This window comes from Taudactylus pleione, unplaced genomic scaffold, assembly GCF_031769625.1.
Source record: "Taudactylus pleione unplaced genomic scaffold, aTauple2 ptg000174l, whole genome shotgun sequence".
NCBI lineage: Eukaryota > Metazoa > Chordata > Amphibia > Anura > Myobatrachidae > Taudactylus > Taudactylus pleione.
The window spans coordinates 5,741,014-5,760,005 of record NW_028284576.1 but is presented as its reverse complement, the minus strand read 5'-3'; the positions used below and the strand labels follow the sequence as shown (position 1 = coordinate 5,760,005).

At 36.2% G+C, this 18,992-nt stretch overlaps 1 non-coding gene across 1 annotated transcript; it reads left to right on the top strand.

Annotated features, from left to right (window-relative positions):
* The first annotated feature begins 11,900 nt into the window (after nt 1-11,900).
* Nucleotides 11,901-11,973, top strand: TRNAA-AGC (transfer RNA alanine (anticodon AGC)). The gene has a single exon. It is a non-coding gene; the product is annotated as a tRNA-Ala (tRNA).
* Nucleotides 11,974-18,992: the final 7,019 nt, after the last annotated feature.

Below are 18,992 nucleotides of genomic sequence, written 5' to 3'. Positions count from 1 at the left end.
TCAGGGTGTGAAAATATCTTAGTCATGATGGGGGCGAATCAATCCAGTTATAAAAGGGTTGAAATAGGGGGATTTCAGTTAGTCCAAGGATCCAAGTATATGAGAACTTATTTGCATTGTTATGAAAAATTCTGGTGATGTATTCACAATGATAAATGTGCCAAATTGCATTTATAATAAAGATAGAGAATGGTGGAACTGAGTTTTTTCAATATAAAGCTATATGGCATTTGGTAGCACTCAAAATATGTGTTATAAATTTGTGGATATACTTAGGAATATCAGAAATATAATGAGATAAAAGGGAATATGACAGGGAGTTGGGCATTAAAATTCCTATGAGAAGGAAAGCAAGACAATGTATGTCTGTCCACAATGGAAGTAGTTGGGACAGTGCCACCAGATGTGGGACAGTTTCCTCAGCCCCACAAAGTCTCCAACACAATGGTGATAAAGAAGGAAACATTTTATGAAATCATTAAGGTACTAAATACCAACAATAATGGGATTTCACTAAACTTGAGGCTAATGGATGTTTTTGAGATGTTATCTCTAAATGTAATCCAGTCCTCTTGGTGTGAGTGGTGTAAATGGTTTTAACATCAAAGGGGAATTAGCTCAAATGGTAGAGCGCTCGCTTAACATGCAAGAGGTAGTGGGATTGATGCCCGCATTCTCCAAATAAGATTTTGGAACCAAAATTTACTGCAATATATCAAGTGAAGAATAACATTCCTGACCAAAATTCTTCACTGTTTTTATTTTCTTCTGATGCACCAGAGGAATGCTGAGTTACATATAGTTATCTTGAAAATTGCATGCAAACAATTTGGGTTTGATTCACAGAGCTGATACACCACATTTCCTGTGAGTAACTGAATATAAGCCACACTTATGGTAGCTCCAAACTTGCAGCAATTTGTTGTAGCCCCATAATGCTGCATAAAAAAGTGATATCGGGTTGCTAGGGGTCCAATTTCAACTGCTGTAACTGGTGTTACTATACTGTTGCAAGGTTAACTTACCCCCTTTGCAAATAATAGAATCAGCTTCTCAGAATTAACCCAATGGATCCCAGTATCTGGTTTATATTAATAAATTTTTCTTATTCTTCTGGCTAAAAGTCACTGTGAATTTTTAGCTTATTCTCTATATCTTCTTAGGACTGATCACTTGTTTTCAATTTGTAAAGTTCTTTCTAGTATTATCTAACACTAGCTGGAAAGCCATGGATGTAGAGTTAGTAAAGTCATAGCTGTTAATTTCCATGTAAGTTTGTGTACTGAGGTAAAATGAAGACAAATGCCTGGTAAATTTTGTCAAATAAACAATTCTCCTCCCACCGAATAACAAACACCATAAAATGTCCCTGGGTGGGCTTGAACCACCAACCTTTCAATAAACAGCCGAAAACACGCTAACCAATTGCCCCACAGAGACACATGAAAGTGCTTTCTAATGGATATTATCAGTAAGGGAAGATGAACCAGCAGAACTGAACTTAAACTGCTTAAAAGTTTCTAACTTGGATCATTTCTTACAAATGGACACTATAATATGAACTTGTGCAAAGTAAGAAATAACAGGATTATACCCTGTGAATTGAGAATTTTGTCAGTGTGTGAAAATATCTTAGTCATGATGGGGGCGAATCAATCCAGTTATAAAAGGGTTGAAATAGGGGGATTTCAGTTAGTCCAAGGATCCAAGTAAATGAGATCTTATTTGTAGTGTTATGAAAAATTCTGGTGATGTATTCACAATGATAAATGTGCCAAATTGTATTTATAATAAAGATAGAGAATGGTGGAAATGAGTTTTTTCAATATAAAGCTATATAGTATTTGGTAGCACTCAAATATGTGTTATAAATTTGTGGGTATACTTCGGAATATCAGAAATATAATGAGATAAAAGGGAATATGACAGGGAGTTGTGCATTACAATTCCTATGAGAAGGAAAGCAAGACAATGTATGCCTGTCCACAATGGAAGTAAGTTGGGACAGTGCCACCAGATGTGGGACAGTTTCCTCAGCTCCACAAAGTCTCCAACACAATGGTGATAAAGAAGGAAACATTTTATGAAATCATTAAGGTACTAAATATCAACGATAATGGGATTTCACTAAACTTGAGGCTAATGGATGTTTTTGAGATGTTATCACTAAATGTAATCCAGTCCTCCTGGTGTAAGTGGAGTACATGGCTTTAACATCAAAGGGGAATTAGCTCAAAAGGTAGAGTGCTCGCTTAGCATGCGAGAGGTAGCGGGATCGATGCCCGCATTCTCCAGAAAAGATTTTGGAACCAATATTTGCTGCAGTATATCAAGTGAAGAATAACATTCCTGACCAAAATTCTTCACTGTTTTTATTTTCTTCTGATGCCCCAGAGGAATGCTGAGTTACATATACTTATCTTGAAAATTGCATGCAAACAGTTTGGGGTTGATTCAAAGAGCTGATACACCACATTTCCTGTGAGTAACTGACTATAAGCCACACTTATGGTAGCTCCAAACTTGCAGCAATTTGTTGTAGCCCCATAATGCTGCATAAAAAAGTGATATCGGGTTGCTAGGGGTCCAATTTCAAATGCTGTTACTGGTGTTACTATTCTGTTGCAAGGTTAACTTACCCCCTTTGTAAATAATTGAATCAACTTCTCAGAATTAACCGAGTGGATCCCAGTATCTGGTTTATATTAATACATTTTTCTTATTCTTCTGGCTAAAAGTCACTGTGAATTTTTAGCTTATTCTCTATATCTTCTTAGGACTGATCACTTGTTTTCAATTTGTAAAGTTCTTTCTAGTATTATCTAACACTAGCTGGAAAGCCATGGATGTAGAGTTATTAAAGTCATAGCTGTTAATTTCCATGTAAGTTTGTGTATTGAGATAAAATGAAGACAAATGCCTGGTAAATTTTGTCAAATAAAGAATCCTCCTCCCACCGAAGAACAAACACCAAAAACGTCTCTGGGTGGGCTTGAACCAACAACCTTTCAGTAAACAGCCGAAAACACGCTAACCAATTGCGCCACAGAGACACATGAAAGTGCTTTCTAATGGATATTATCAGTAAGGGAAGATGAACTAGCAGAACTGAACTTAAACTGCTTAAAAGTCTCTAACTTGGATCATTTCTTACAAATGGACACTATAATATGAACTTGTGCAAAGTAAGAAATAACATGATTATACCCTGTGAATTGAGAATTTTGTCAGGGTGTGAAAATATCTTAGTCATGATGGGGGCGAATCAATCCAGTTATAAAAGGGTTGAAATAGGGGGATTTCAGTTAGTCCAAGGATCCAAGTATATGAGAACTTATTTGCAGTGTTATGAAAAATTCTGGTGATGTATTCACAATGATAAATGTGCCAAATTGCATTTATAATAAAGATAGAGAATGGTGGAACTGAGTTTTTTCAATATAAAGCTATATGGCATTTGGTAGCACTCAAAATATGTGTTATAAATTTGTGGGTATACTTAGGAATATCAGAAATATAATGAGATAAAAGGGAATATGACAGGGAGTTGGGCATTAAAATTCCTATGAGAAGGAAAGCAAGACAATGTATGTCTGTCCACAATGGAAGTAAGTTGGGACAGTGCCACCAGATGTGGGACAGTTTCCTCAGCCCCACAAAGTCTCCAACACAATGGTGATAAAGAAGGAAACATTTTATGAAATCATTAAGGTACTAAATACCAACAATAATGGGATTTCACTAAACTTGAGGCTAATGGATGTTTTTGAGATGTTATCTCTAAATGTAATCCAGTCCTCTTGGTGTAAGTGGTGTAAATGGTTTTAACATCAAAGGGGAATTAGCTCTAATGGTAGAGCGCTCGCTTAACATGCAAGAGGTAGTGGGATCGATGCCCGCATTCTCCAAATAAGATTTTGGAACCAAAATTTACTGCAATATATCAAGTGAAGAATAACATTCCTGACCAAAATTCTTCACTGTTTTTATTTTCTTCTGATGCCCCAGAGGAATGCTGAGTTACATATAGTTATCTTGAAAATTGCATGCAAACAATTTGGGTTTGATTCACAGAGCTGATACACCACATTTCCTGTGAGTAACTGAATATAAGCCATACTTATGGTAGCTCCAAACTTGCAGCAATTTGTTGTAGCCCCATAATGCTGCATAAAAAAGTGATATCGGGTTGCTAGGGGTCCAATTTCAACTGCTGTAACTGGTGTTACTATACTGTTGCAAGGTTAACTTACCCCCTTTGCAAATAATAGAATCAACTTCTCAGAATTAACCCAATGGATCCCAGTATCTGGTTTATATTAATAAATTTTTCTTATTCTTCTGGCTAAAAGTCACTGTGAATTTTTAGCTTATTCTCTATATCTTCTTAGGACTGATCACTTGTTTTCAATTTGTAAAGTTCTTTCTAGTATTATCTAACACTAGCTGGAAAGCCATGGATGTAGAGTTAGTAAAGTCATAGCTGTTAATTTCCATGTAAGTTTGTGTATTGAGGTAAAATGAAGACAAATGCCTGGTAAATTTTGTCAAATAAAGAATCCTCCTCCCACCGAATAACAAACACCAAAAATGTCCCTGGGTGGGCTTGAACCACCAACCTTTCAGTAAACAGCCGAAAACACGCTAACCAATTGCGCCACAGAGACACATGAAAGTGCTTTCTAATGGATATTATCAGTAAGGGAAGATGAACCAGCAGAACTGAACTTAAACTGCTTAAAAGTTTCTAACTTGGATCATTTCTTACAAATGGACACTATAATATGAACTTGTGCAAAGTAAGAAATAACATGATTATACCCTGTGAATTGAGAATTTTGTCAGGGTGTGAAAATATCTTAGTCATGATGGGGGCGAATCAATCCAGTTATAAAAGGGTTGAAATAGGGGGATTTCAGTTAGTCCAAGGATCCAAGTATATGAGAACTTATTTGCATTGTTATGAAAAATTCTGGTGATGTATTCACAATGATAAATGTGCCAAATTGCATTTATAATAAAGATAGAGAATGGTGGAACTGAGTTTTTTCAATATAAAGCTATATGGCATTTGGTAGCACTCAAAATATGTGTTATAAATTTGTGGATATACTTAGGAATATCAGAAATATAATGAGATAAAAGGGAATATGACAGGGAGTTGGGCATTAAAATTCCTATGAGAAGGAAAGCAAGACAATGTATGTCTGTCCACAATGGAAGTAAGTTGGGACAGTGCCACCAGATGTGGGACAGTTTCCTCAGCCCCACAAAGTCTCCAACACAATGGTGATAAAGAAGGAAACATTTTATGAAATCATTAAGGTACTAAATACCAACGAAAATGGGATTTCACTAAACTTGAGGCTAATGGATGATTTTGAGATGTTATCTCTAAATGTATTCCAGTCCTCCTGGTGTAAGTGGTGTAAATGGCTATAACATCAAAGGGGAATTAGCTCAAAAGGTAGAGCGCTCGCTTAGCATGCGAGAGGTAGCGGGATTGATGCCCGCATTCTCCAGATAAGATTTTGGAATCAATATTTGCTGCAGTATATCAAGTGAAGAATAACATTCCTGACCAAAATTCTTCACTGTTTTTATTTTCTTCTGATGCCCCAGGGGAATGCTGAGTTACATATAGTTATCTTGAAAATTGCATGCAAACAATTTGGGGTTGATTCAAAGAGCTGATACACCACATTTCCTGTGAGTAACTGACTATAAGCAACACTTATGGTAGCTCCAAACTTGCAGCAATTTGTTGTAGCCCCATAATGCTGCATAAAAAATTGATATCGGGTTGCTAGGGTCCAATTTCAAATGCTGTTACTGGTGTTACTATTCTGTTGCAAGGTTAACTTACCCCCTTTGAAAATAATTGAATCATCTTCTCAGAATTAACCGAGTGGATCCCAGTATCTGGTTTATATTAATAAATTTTTCTTATTCTTCTGGCTAAAAGTCACTGTGAATTTTTAGCTTATTGTCTATATCTTCTTAGGACTGATCACTTGTTTTCAATTTGTAAAGTTCTTTCTAGTATTATCTAACACTAGCTGGAAAGCCATGGATGTAGAGTTAGTAAAGTCATAGCTGTTAATTTCCATGTAAGTTTGTGTATTGAGGTAAAATGAAGACAAATGCCTGGTAAATTTTGTCAAATACAGAATCCTCCTGTCACAGAATAACAAATACCAAACACGTCCCTGGGAGGGCTTGAACCACCAACCTTTCAGTTAACAGCCGAACGCGCTAACCAATTGTGCCACAGAGACACGTGAATATGCTTTCTAATGGATATTATCAGTAAGGGAAGATGAATCAGCAGAATTGAACTTAAACTGCTTAAAAGTTTGTAACTTGGATCATTTCTTACAAATGGACACTATAATATGAACTTGTGCAAAGTAAGAAATAACAGGATTATACCCTGTGAATTGAGAATTTTGTCAGGGTGTGAAAATATCTTAGTCATGATGGGGGCGAATCAATCCAGTTTTAAAAGGGTTGAAATAGGGGGATTTCAGTTAGTCCAAGGATCCAAGTATATGAGAACTTATTTGCAGTGTTATGAAAAATTCTGGTGATGTATTCACAATGATAAATGTGCCAAATTGTATTTATAATAAAGATAGAGAATGGTGGAACTGAGTTTTTTCAATATAAAGCTATATGGCATTTGGTAGCACTCAAAATATGTGTTATAAATTTGTGGGTATACTTAGAAATATCAGAAATATAATGAGATAAAAGGGAATATGACAGGGAGTTGGGCATTAAAATTCCTATGAGAAGGAAAGCAAGACAATGTATGTCTGTTCACAAAGGAAGTAAGTTGGGACAGTGCCACCAGATGTGGGACAGTTTCCTCAGCCCCACAAAGTCTCCAACACAATGGTGATAAAGAAGGAAACATTTTATGAAATCATTAAGGTACTAAATACCAACAATAATGGGATTTCACTAAACTTGAGGCTAATGGATGTTTTTGAGATGTTATCTCTAAATGTAATCCAGTCCTCTTGGTGTAAGTGGTGTAAATGGTTTTAACATCAAAGGGGAATTAGCTCTAATGGTAGAGCGCTCGCTTAACATGCAAGAGGTAGTGGGATCGATGCCCGCATTCTCCAAATAAGATTTTGGAACCAAAATTTACTGCAATATATCAAGTGAAGAATAACATTCCTGACCAAAATTCTTCACTGTTTTTATTTTCTTCTGATGCCCCAGAGGAATGCTGAGTTACATATAGTTATCTTGAAAATTGCATGCAAACAATTTGGGTTTGATTCACAGAGCTGATACACCACATTTCCTGTGAGTAACTGAATATAAGCCATACTTATGGTAGCTCCAAACTTGCAGCAATTTGTTGTAGCCCCATAATGCTGCATAAAAAAGTGATATCGGGTTGCTAGGGGTCCAATTTCAACTGCTGTAACTGGTGTTACTATACTGTTGCAAGGTTAACTTACCCCCTTTGCAAATAATAGAATCAACTTCTCAGAATTAACCCAATGGATCCCAGTATCTGGTTTATATTAATAAATTTTTCTTATTCTTCTGGCTAAAAGTCACTGTGAATTTTTAGCTTATTCTCTATATCTTCTTAGGACTGATCACTTGTTTTCAATTTGTAAAGTTCTTTCTAGTATTATCTAACACTAGCTGGAAAGCCATGGATGTAGAGTTAGTAAAGTCATAGCTGTTAATTTCCATGTAAGTTTGTGTATTGAGGTAAAATGAAGACAAATGCCTGGTAAATTTTGTCAAATAAAGAATCCTCCTCCCACCGAATAACAAACACCAAAAATGTCCCTGGGTGGGCTTGAACCACCAACCTTTCAGTAAACAGCCAAAAACACGCTAACCAATTGCGCCACAGAGACACATGAAAGTGCTTTCTAATGGATATTATCAGTAAGGGAAGATGAACCAGCAGAACTGAACTTAAACTGCTTAAAAGTTTCTAACTTGGATCATTTCTTACAAATGGACACTATAATATGAACTTGTGCAAAGTAAGAAATAACATGATTATACCCTGTGAATTGAGAATTTTGTCAGGGTGTGAAAATATCTTAGTCATGATGGGGGCGAATCAATCCAGTTATAAAAGGGTTGAAATAGGGGGATTTCAGTTAGTCCAAGGATCCAAGTATATGAGAACTTATTTGCATTGTTATGAAAAATTCTGGTGATGTATTCACAATGATAAATGTGCCAAATTGCATTTATAATAAAGATAGAGAATGGTGGAACTGAGTTTTTTCAATATAAAGCTATATGGCATTTGGTAGCACTCAAAATATGTGTTATAAATTTGTGGATATACTTAGGAATATCAGAAATATAATGAGATAAAAGGGAATATGACAGGGAGTTGGGCATTAAAATTCCTATGAGAAGGAAAGCAAGACAATGTATGTCTGTCCACAATGGAAGTAAGTTGGGACAGTGCCACCAGATGTGGGACAGTTTCCTCAGCCCCACAAAGTCTCCAACACAATGGTGATAAAGAAGGAAACATTTTATGAAATCATTAAGGTACTAAATACCAACGAAAATGGGATTTCACTAAACTTGAGGCTAATGGATGATTTTGAGATGTTATCTCTAAATGTATTCCAGTCCTCCTGGTGTAAGTGGTGTAAATGGCTATAACATCAAAGGGGAATTAGCTCAAAAGGTAGAGCGCTCGCTTAGCATGCGAGAGGTAGCGGAATTGATGCCCGCATTCTCCAGATAAGATTTTGGAATCAATATTTGCTGCAGTATATCAAGTGAAGAATAACATTCCTGACCAAAATTCTTCACTGTTTTTATTTTCTTCTGATGCCCCAGAGGAATGCTGAGTTACATATACTTATCTTGAAAATTGCATGCAAACAGTTTGGGGTTGATTCAAAGAGCTGATACACCACATTTCCTGTGAGTAACTGACTATAAGCCACACTTATGGTAGCTCCAAACTTGCAGCAATTTGTTGTAGCCCCATAATGCTGCATAAAAAAGTGATATCGGGTTGCTAGGGGTCCAATTTCAAATGCTGTTACTGGTGTTACTATTCTGTTGCAAGGTTAACTTACCCCCTTTGTAAATAATTGAATCAACTTCTCAGAATTAACCGAGTGGATCCCAGTATCTGGTTTATATTAATACATTTTTCTTATTCTTCTGGCTAAAAGTCACTGTGAATTTTTAGCTTATTGTCTATATCTTCTTAGGACTGATCACTTGTTTTCAATTTGTAAAGTTCTTTCTAGTATTATCTAACACTAGCTGGAAAGCCATGGATGTAGAGTTAGTAAAGTCATAGCTGTTAATTTCCATGTAAGTTTGTGTATTGAGGTAAAATGAAGACAAATGCCTGGTAAATTTTGTCAAATACAGAATCCTCCTGTCACAGAATAACAAATACCAAACACGTCCCTGGTAGGGCTTGAACCACCAACCTTTCAGTTAACAGCCGAACGCGCTAACCAATTGCGCCACAGAGACACGTGAATATGCTTTCTAATGGATATTATCAGTAAGGGAAGATGAATCAGCAGAATTGAACTTAAACTGCTTAAAAGTTTGTAACTTGGATCATTTCTTACAAATGGACACTATAATATGAACTTGTGCAAAGTAAGAAATAACAGGATTATACCCTGTGAATTGAGAATTTTGTCAGGGTGTGAAAATATCTTAGTCATGATGGGGGCGAATCAATCCAGTTTTAAAAGGGTTGAAATAGGGGGATTTCAGTTAGTCCAAGGATCCAAGTATATGAGAACTTATTTGCAGTGTTATGAAAAATTCTGGTGATGTATTCACAATGATAAATGGGCCAAATTGTATTTATAATAAAGATAGAGAATGGTGGAACTGAGTTTTTTCAATATAAAGCTATATGGCATTTGGTAGCACTCAAAATATGTGTTATAAATTTGTGGGTATACTTAGAAATATCAGAAATATAATGAGATAAAAGGGAATATGACAGGGAGTTGGGCATTAAAATTCCTATGAGAAGGAAAGCAAGACAATGTATGTCTGTTCACAAAGGAAGTAAGTTGGGACAGTGCCACCAGATGTGGGACAGTTTCCTCAGCCCCACAAAGTCTCCAACACAATGGTGATAAAGAAGGAAACATTTTATGAAATCATTAAGGTACTAAATACCAACAATAATGGGATTTCACTAAACTTGAGGCTAATGGATGTTTTTGAGATGTTATCTCTAAATGTAATCCAGTCCTCTTGGTGTAAGTGGTGTAAATGGTTTTAACATCAAAGGGGAATTAGCTCTAATGGTAGAGCGCTCGCTTAACATGCAAGAGGTAGTGGGATCGATGCCCGCATTCTCCAAATAAGATTTTGGAACCAAAATTTACTGCAATATATCAAGTGAAGAATAACATTCCTGACCAAAATTCTTCACTGTTTTTATTTTCTTCTGATGCCCCAGAGGAATGCTGAGTTACATATAGTTATCTTGAAAATTGCATGCAAACAATTTGGGTTTGATTCACAGAGCTGATACACCACATTTCCTGTGAGTAACTGAATATAAGCCACACTTATGGTAGCTCCAAACTTGCAGCAATTTGTTGTAGCCCCATAATGCTGCATAAAAAAGTGATATCGGGTTGCTAGGGGTCCAATTTCAACTGCTGTAACTGGTGTTACTATACTGTTGCAAGGTTAACTTACCCCCTTTGCAAATAATAGAATCAACTTCTCAGAATTAACCCAATGGATCCCAGTATCTGGTTTATATTAATACATTTTTCTTATTCTTCTGGCTAAAAGTCACTGTGAATTTTTAGCTTATTCTCTATATCTTCTTAGGACTGATCACTTGTTTTCAATCTGTAAAGTTCTTTCTAGTATTATCTAACACTAGCTGGAAAGCCATGGATGTAGAGTTAGTAAAGTCATAGCTGTTAATTTCCATGTAAGTTTGTGTATTGAGGTAAAATGAAGACAAATGCCTGGTAAATTTTGTCAAATAAAGAATCCTCCTCCCACCGAATAACAAACACCAAAAATGTCCCTGTGTGGGCTTGAACCACCAACCTTTCAGTAAACAGCCGAAAACACGCTAACCAATTGCGCCACAGAGACACATGAAAGTGCTTTCTAATGGATATTATCAGTAAGGGAAGATGAACCAGCAGAACTGAACTTATACTGCTTAAAAGTTTCTAACTTGGATCATTTCTTACAAATGGACACTATAATATGAACTTGTGCAAAGTAAGAAATAACATGATTATACCCTGTGAATTGAGAATTTTGTCAGGGTGTGAAAATATCTTAGTCATGATGGGGGCGAATCAATCCAGTTATAAAAGGGTTGAAATAGGGGGATTTCAGTTAGTCCAAAGATCCAAGTATATGAGAACTTATTTGCATTGTTATGAAAAATTCTGGTGATGTATTCACAATGATAAATGTGCCAAATTGCATTTATAATAAAGATAGAGAATGGTGGAACTGAGTTTTTTCAATATAAAGCTATATGGCATTTGGTAGCAGTCAAAATATGTGTTATAAATTTGTGGATATACTTAGGAATATCAGAAATATAATGAGATAAAAGGGAATATGACAGGGAGTTGGGCATTAAAATTCCTATGAGAAGGAAAGCAAGACAATGTATGTCTGTCCACAATGGAAGTAAGTTGGGACAGTGCCACCAGATGTGGGACAGTTTCCTCAGCCCCACAAAGTCTCCAACACAATGGTGATAAAGAAGGAAACATTTTATGAAATCATTAAGGTACTAAATACCAACGAAAATGGGATTTCACTAAACTTGAGGCTAATGGATGTTTTTGAGATGTTATCTCTAAATGTATTCCAGTCCTCCTGGTGTAAGTGGTGTAAATGGCTATAACATCAAAGGGGAATTAGCTCAAATGGTAGAGCGCTCGCTTAGCATGCGAGCGGTAGCGGGATCGATGCCCGCATTCTCCAGATTAGATTTTGGAACCAATATTTGCTGCAGTATATCAAGTGAAGAATAACATTCCTGACCAAAATTCTTCACTGTTTTTATTTTCTTCTGATGCCCCAGGGGAATGCTGAGTTACATATAGTTAACTTGAAAATTGCATGCAAACAATTTGGGGTTGATTCAAAGAGCTGATACACAACATTTCCTGTGAGTAACTGACTATAAGCCACACTTATGGTAGCTCCAAACTTGCAGCAATTTGTTGTAGCCCCATAATGCTGCATAAAAAATTGATATCGGGTTGCTAGGGGTCCAATTTCAAATGCTGTTACTGGTGTTACTATTCTGTTGCAAGGTTAACTTACCCCCTTTGTAAATAATTGAATCATCTTCTCAGAATTAACCGAGTGGATCCCAGTATCTGGTTTATATTAATAAATTTTTCTTATTCTTCTGGCAAAAAGTCACTGTGAATTTTTAGCTTATTCTCTATATCTTCTTAGGACTGATCACTTGTTTTCAATTTGTAAAGTTCTTTCTAGTATTATCTAACACTAGCTGGAAAGCCATGGATGTAGAGTTAGTAAAGTCATAGCTGTTAATTTCCATGTAAGTTTGTGTACTGAGGTAAAATGAAGACAAATGCCTGGTAAATTTTGTCAAATAAACAATCCTCCTCCCACCGAATAACAAACACCATAATACGTCCCTGGGTGGGCTTGAACCACCAACCTTTCAATAATCAGCCGAAAACACGCTAACCAATTGCCCCACAGAGACACATGAAAGTGCTTTCTAATGGTTATTATCAGTAAGGGAAGATGAACCAGCAGAACTGAACTTAAACTGCTTAAAAGTTTCTAACTTGGATCATTTCTTACAAATGGACACTATAATATGAACTTGTGCAAAGTAAGAAATAACAGGATTATACCCTGTGAATTGAGAATTTTGTCAGTGTGTGAAAATATCTTAGTCATGATGGGGGCGAATCAATCCAGTTATAAAAGGGTTGAAATAGGGGGATTTCAGTTAGTCCAAGGATCCAAGTAAATGAGATCTTATTTGTAGTGTTATGAAATATTCTGGTGATGTATTCACAATGATAAATGTGCCAAATTGTATTTATAATAAAGATAGAGAATGGTGGAAATGAGTTTTTTCAATATAAAGCTATATGGTATTTGGTAGCACTCAAATATGTGTTATAAATTTGTGGGTATACTTAGGAATATCAGAAATATAATGAGATAAAAGGGAATATGACAGGGAGTTGTGCATTACAATTCCTATGAGAAGGAAAGCAAGACAATGTATGCCTGTCCACAATGGAAGTAAGTTGGGACAGTGCCACCAGATGTGGGACAGTTTCCTCAGCTCCACAAAGTCTCCAACACAATGGTGATAAAGAAGGAAACATTTTATGAAATCATTAAGGTACTAAATATCAACGATAATGGGATTTCACTTGAGGCTAATGGATGTTTTTGAGATGTTATCACTAAATGTAATCCAGTCCTCCTGGTGTAAGTGGAGTAGATGGCTTTAACATCAAAGGGGATTTAGCTCAAATGGTAGAGCACTCGCTTAGCTTGCGAGAGGTAGCGGGATCGACGCCTGCTTTCTCCAGATAAGATTTTGGAACCAAAATTTACTGCAATATATCAAGTGTGGAATAACATTCCTGACCAAAATTCTTCACTGTTTTTATTTTCTTCTGATGCCCCAGAGGAAAGCTGAGTTACATATAGTTATCTTGAAAATTGCAGGCAAACAATTTGGGGTTGATTCAAAGAGCTGATACACCACATTTCCTGTGAGTATCTGACTATAAGCCACACTTATGGTAGCTCCAAACTTGCAGCAATTTGTTGTAGCCCCATAATGCTGCATAAAAAAGTGATATCGGGTTGCTAGGGGTCCAATTTCAACTGCTGTAACTGGTGTTACTATACTGTTGCAAGGTTAACTTACCCCCTTTGTAAATAATTGAATCAACTTCTCAGAATTAACCCAGTGGATCCCAGTATCTGGTTTATATTAATACATTTTTCTTATTCTTCTGGCTAAAAGTCACTGTGAATTTTTAGCTTATTCTCTATATCTTCTAAGGACTGATCACTTGTTTTCAATTTGTAAAGTTCTTTCTAGTATTATCTAACACTAGCTGGAAAGCCATGGATGTAGAGTTAATAAAGTCATAGCTGTTAATTTCCATGTAAGTTTGTGTATTGAGGTAAAATGAAGACAAATGCCTGGTAAATTTTGTCAAATAAAGAATCCTCCTTCCACCAAATAACAAACACCAAAAACATCCCTGGGTGGGCTTGAACCACCAACCTTTCAATTAACAGCCGAAAACACGCTAACCAATTGCCCCACAGAGACACATGAAAGTGATTTCTAATGGATATTATCAGTAAGGGAAGATGAACCATCAGAACTGAACTTAAACTGCTTAAAAGTTTCTAACTTGGATCATTTCTTACAAATGGACACTATAATATGAACTTGTGCAAAGTAAGAAATAACAGGATTATACCCTGTGAATTGAGAATTTTGTCAGGGTGTGAAAATATCTTAGTCATGATGGGGGCGAATCAATCCAGTTATAAAAGGGTTGAAATAGGGTGATTTCAGTTAGTCCAAGGATCCAAGTATATGAGAACTTATTTGCAGTGTTATGAAAAATTCTGGTGATGTATTCACAATGATAAATGTGCCAAATTGTATTTATAATAAAGATAGAGAATGGTGGAACTGAGTTTTTTCAATATAAAGCTATATGGCATTTGGTAGCACTCAAAATATGTGTTATAAATTTGTGGGTATACTTAGGAATATCAGAAATATAATGAGATAAAAGGGAATATGACAGGGAGTTGGGCATTAAAATTCCTATGAGAAGGAAAGCAAGACAATGTATGTCTGTTCACAAAGGAAGTAAGTTGGGACAGTGCCACCAGATGTGGGACAGTTTCCTCAGCCCCACAAAGTCTCCAACACAATGGTGATAAAGAAGGAAACATTTTATGAAATCATTAAGGTACTAAATACCAACGATAATGGGATTTCACTAAACTTGAGGCTAATGGATGTTTTTGAGATGTTATCTCTAAATGTAATCCAGTCCTCTTGGTGTGAGTGGTGTAAATGGTTTTAGCATCAAAGGGGAATTAGCTCGAATGGTAGAGCGCTCGCTTAACATGCAAGAGGTAGTGGGATCGATGCCCGCATTCTCCAAATAAGATTTTGGAACCAAAATTTACTGCAATATATCAAGTGAAGAATAACATTCCTGACCAAAATTCTTCACTGTTTTTATTTTCTTCTGATGCCCCAGAGGAATGCTGAGTTACATATAGTTATCTTGAAAATTGCATGAAAACAATTTGGGTTTGATTCACAGAGCTGATACACGACATTTCCTGTGAGTAACTGACTATAAGCCACACTTATGGTAGCTCCAAACTTGCAGCAATTTGTTGTAGCCCCATAATGCTGCATAAAAAAGTGATATCGGGTTGCTAGGGGTTCAATTTCAAAGCTGTAACTGGTGTTACTATACTGTTGCAGCGTTAACTTACCCCCTTTGTAAATAATGGAATCAACTTCTCAGAATTAACCGAGTGGATCCCAGTATCTGGTTTATATTAATACATTTTTTTATTCTTCTGGCTAAAAGTCACTGTGAATTTTTAGCTTATTCTCTATATCTTCTTAGGACTGATCACTTGTTTTCAATTTGTAAAGTTCTTTCTAGTATTATCTAACACTAGCTGGAAAGCCATGGATGTGGAGTTAGTAAAGTCATAGCTGTTAATTTCCATGTAAGTTTGTGTACTGAGGTAAAATGTAGACAAATGCCTGGTAAATTTTGTCAAATAAAGAATCCTCCTCCCACCGAATAAAAAGCACCATAAAACGTCCCTGGGTGGGCTTGAACCACCAACCTTTCAATTAACAGCCAAAAAACACGCTAACCAATTGCCCCACAGAGACACATGAAAATGCTTCTAATGGATATTATCAGTAAGGGAAGATGAACCAGCAGAACTGAACTTAAACTGCTTAAAAGTTTCTAACTTGGATCATTTCTTACAAATGGACACTATAATATGAACTTGTGCAAAGTAAGAAATAACAGGATTATACCCTGTGAATTGAGAATTTTGTCAGTGTGTGAAAATATCTTAGTCATGATGGGGGCAAATCAATCCAGTTATAAAAGGGTTGAAATAGGGGGATTTCAGTTAGTCCAAGGATCCAAGTATATGAGAACTTACTTGCAGTGTTATGAAAAATTCTGGTGATGTATTCAGAATGATAAATGTGCCAAATTGCATTTATAATAAAGATAGAGAATGGTGGAACTGAGTTTTTTCAATATAAAGCTATATGGCATTTGGTAGCACTCAAAATATGTGTTATAAATTTGTGGGTATACTTAGGAATATCAGAAATATAATGAGATAAAAGGGAATATGACAGGGAGTTGGGCATTACAATTCCTATGAGAAGGAAAGCAAGACAATGTATGCCTGTCCACAATGGAAGTAAGTTGGGAGAGTGCCACCAGATGTGGGACAGTTTCCTCAGCCCCACAAAGTCTCCAACACAATGGTGATAAAGAAGGAAACATTTTATGAAATCATTAAGGTACTAAATACCAACGATAATGGGATTTCACTAAACTTGAGGCTAATGGATTTTTTTGAGATGTTATCTCTAAATGTAATCCAGTCCTCCTGGTGAAAGTGGTGTAAATGGCTTTAACATCAAAGGGGAATTAGCTCAAATGGTAGAGCGCTCGCTTAGCATGTGAGAGGCAGTGGGATCGATGCCAGCATTCTCGAGATAAGATTTTGGAACCAAAATTTACTGCAATATATCAAGTGTGGAATAACATTCCTGACCAAAATTCTTCACTGTTTTTATTTTCTTCTGATGCCCCAGAGGAATGCTGAGTTACATATAGTTATCTTGAAAATTACATGCAAACAATTTGGGGTTGATTCAAAGAGCTGATACACCACATTTCCTGTGAGTAACTGACTATAAGCCACACTTATGGTAGCTCCAAACTTGCAGCAATTTGTTGTAGCCCCATAATGCTGCATAAAAAAGTGATATCGGGTTGCTAGGGGTCCAATTTCAACTGCTGTAACTGGTGTTACTATACTGTTGCAAGGTTAACTTACCCCCTTTGTAAATAATTGAATCAACTTCTCAGAATTAACCCAGTGGATCCCTGTATCTGGTTTATATTAATAAATTTTTCTTAATCTTCTGGCTAAAAGTCACTGTGAATTTTTAGCTTATTCTCTATATCTTCTTAGGACTGATCAATTGTTTTCAATTTGTAAAGTTCTTTCTAGTATTATCTAACACTAGCTGGAAAGCCATGGATGTAGAGTTAGTAAAGTCATAGCTGTTAATTTCCATGTAAGTTTGTGTATTGAGGTAAAATGAAGACAAATGCCTGGTAAATTTTGTCAAATAAAGCATCCTCCTCCCACCGAATAACAAACACCAAAAAGATCCCTGGGTGGGCTTGAACCACTAACCTTTCAGTAAACAGCTGAAAACACGCTAACCAATTGCGCCACAGTGACACATGAAAGTGCTTTCTAATGGATATTATCAGTAAGGGAAGATGAACCAGCAGAACTAAACTTAAACTGCTTAAAAGTTTCTAACTTGGATCATTTCTTACAAATGGACACTATAATATGAACTTGTGCAAAGTAAGAAATAACAGGATTATACCCTGTGAATTGAGAATTTTGTCAGTGTGTGAAAATATCTTAGTCATGATGGGGGCGAATCAATCCAGTTATAAAAGGGTTGAAATAGGGGGATTTCAGTTAGTTCAAGGATCCAAGTATATGAGAACTTATTTGCAGTGTTATGAAAAATTCTGGTGATGTATTCACAATGATAAATGTGCCAAATTGCATTTATAATAAAGATAGAGAATGGTGGAACTGAGTTTTTTCAATATAAAGCTATATGGCATTTGGTAGCACTCAAAATATGTGTTATAAATTTGTGGGTATACTTAGGAATATCAGAAATATAATGAGATAAAAGGGAATATGACAGGGAGTTGGGCATTACAATTCCTATGAGAAGGAAAGCAAGACAATGCATGCCTGTCCACATTGGATGTAAGTTGGGACAGTGCCACCAGATGTGGGACAGTTTCCTCAGCCCCACAAAGTCTCCAACACAATGGTAATAAAGAAGGAAACATTTTATGAAATCATTAAGGTACTAAATACCAACGATAATGGGATTTCACTAAACTTGAGGCTAATGGATGTTTTTGAGATGTTATCTCTAAATGTAATCCAGTCCTCCTGGTGTAAGTGGTGTAAATGGTTTTAACATCAAAGGGGAATTAGCTCAAATGGTAGAGCGCTTGCTTAGCATGCGGAGGTAGTGGGATCGATGCCCGCATTCTCCAGACAAGATTTTGGATCTAAAATTTACTGCAATATATCAAGTGAAGAATAACATTCCTGACCAAAATTCTTCACTGTTTTTATTTTCTTCTGATGCCCCAGAGGAATGCTGAGTTACATATAGTTATCTTGAAAATTGCATGCAAACAATTTGGGTTTGATTCACAGAGCTGATACACCACATTTCCTGTGAGTAACTGACTATAAGCCACACTTATGGTAGCTCCAAACTTGCAGCAATTTGTTGTAGCCCCATAATGCTGCATAAAAAAGTGATATTGGGTTGCTAGGGGTTCAATTTCAAAGCTGTAACTGGTGTTACTATACTGTTGCAGCGTTAACTTACCCCCTTTGTAAATAATTGAATCAACTTCTCAGAATTAACCCAGTGGATCCCAGTATCTGGCATATATTAATACATTTTTCTTATTCTTCTGGCTAAAAGTCACTGTGAATTTTTAGCTTATTCTCTATATCTTCTTAGAACTGATCACTTGTTTTCAATTTGTAAAGTTCTTTAGATAATTATCTAACACTAGCTGGAAAGCCATGGATGTAGAGTTAGTAAAGTC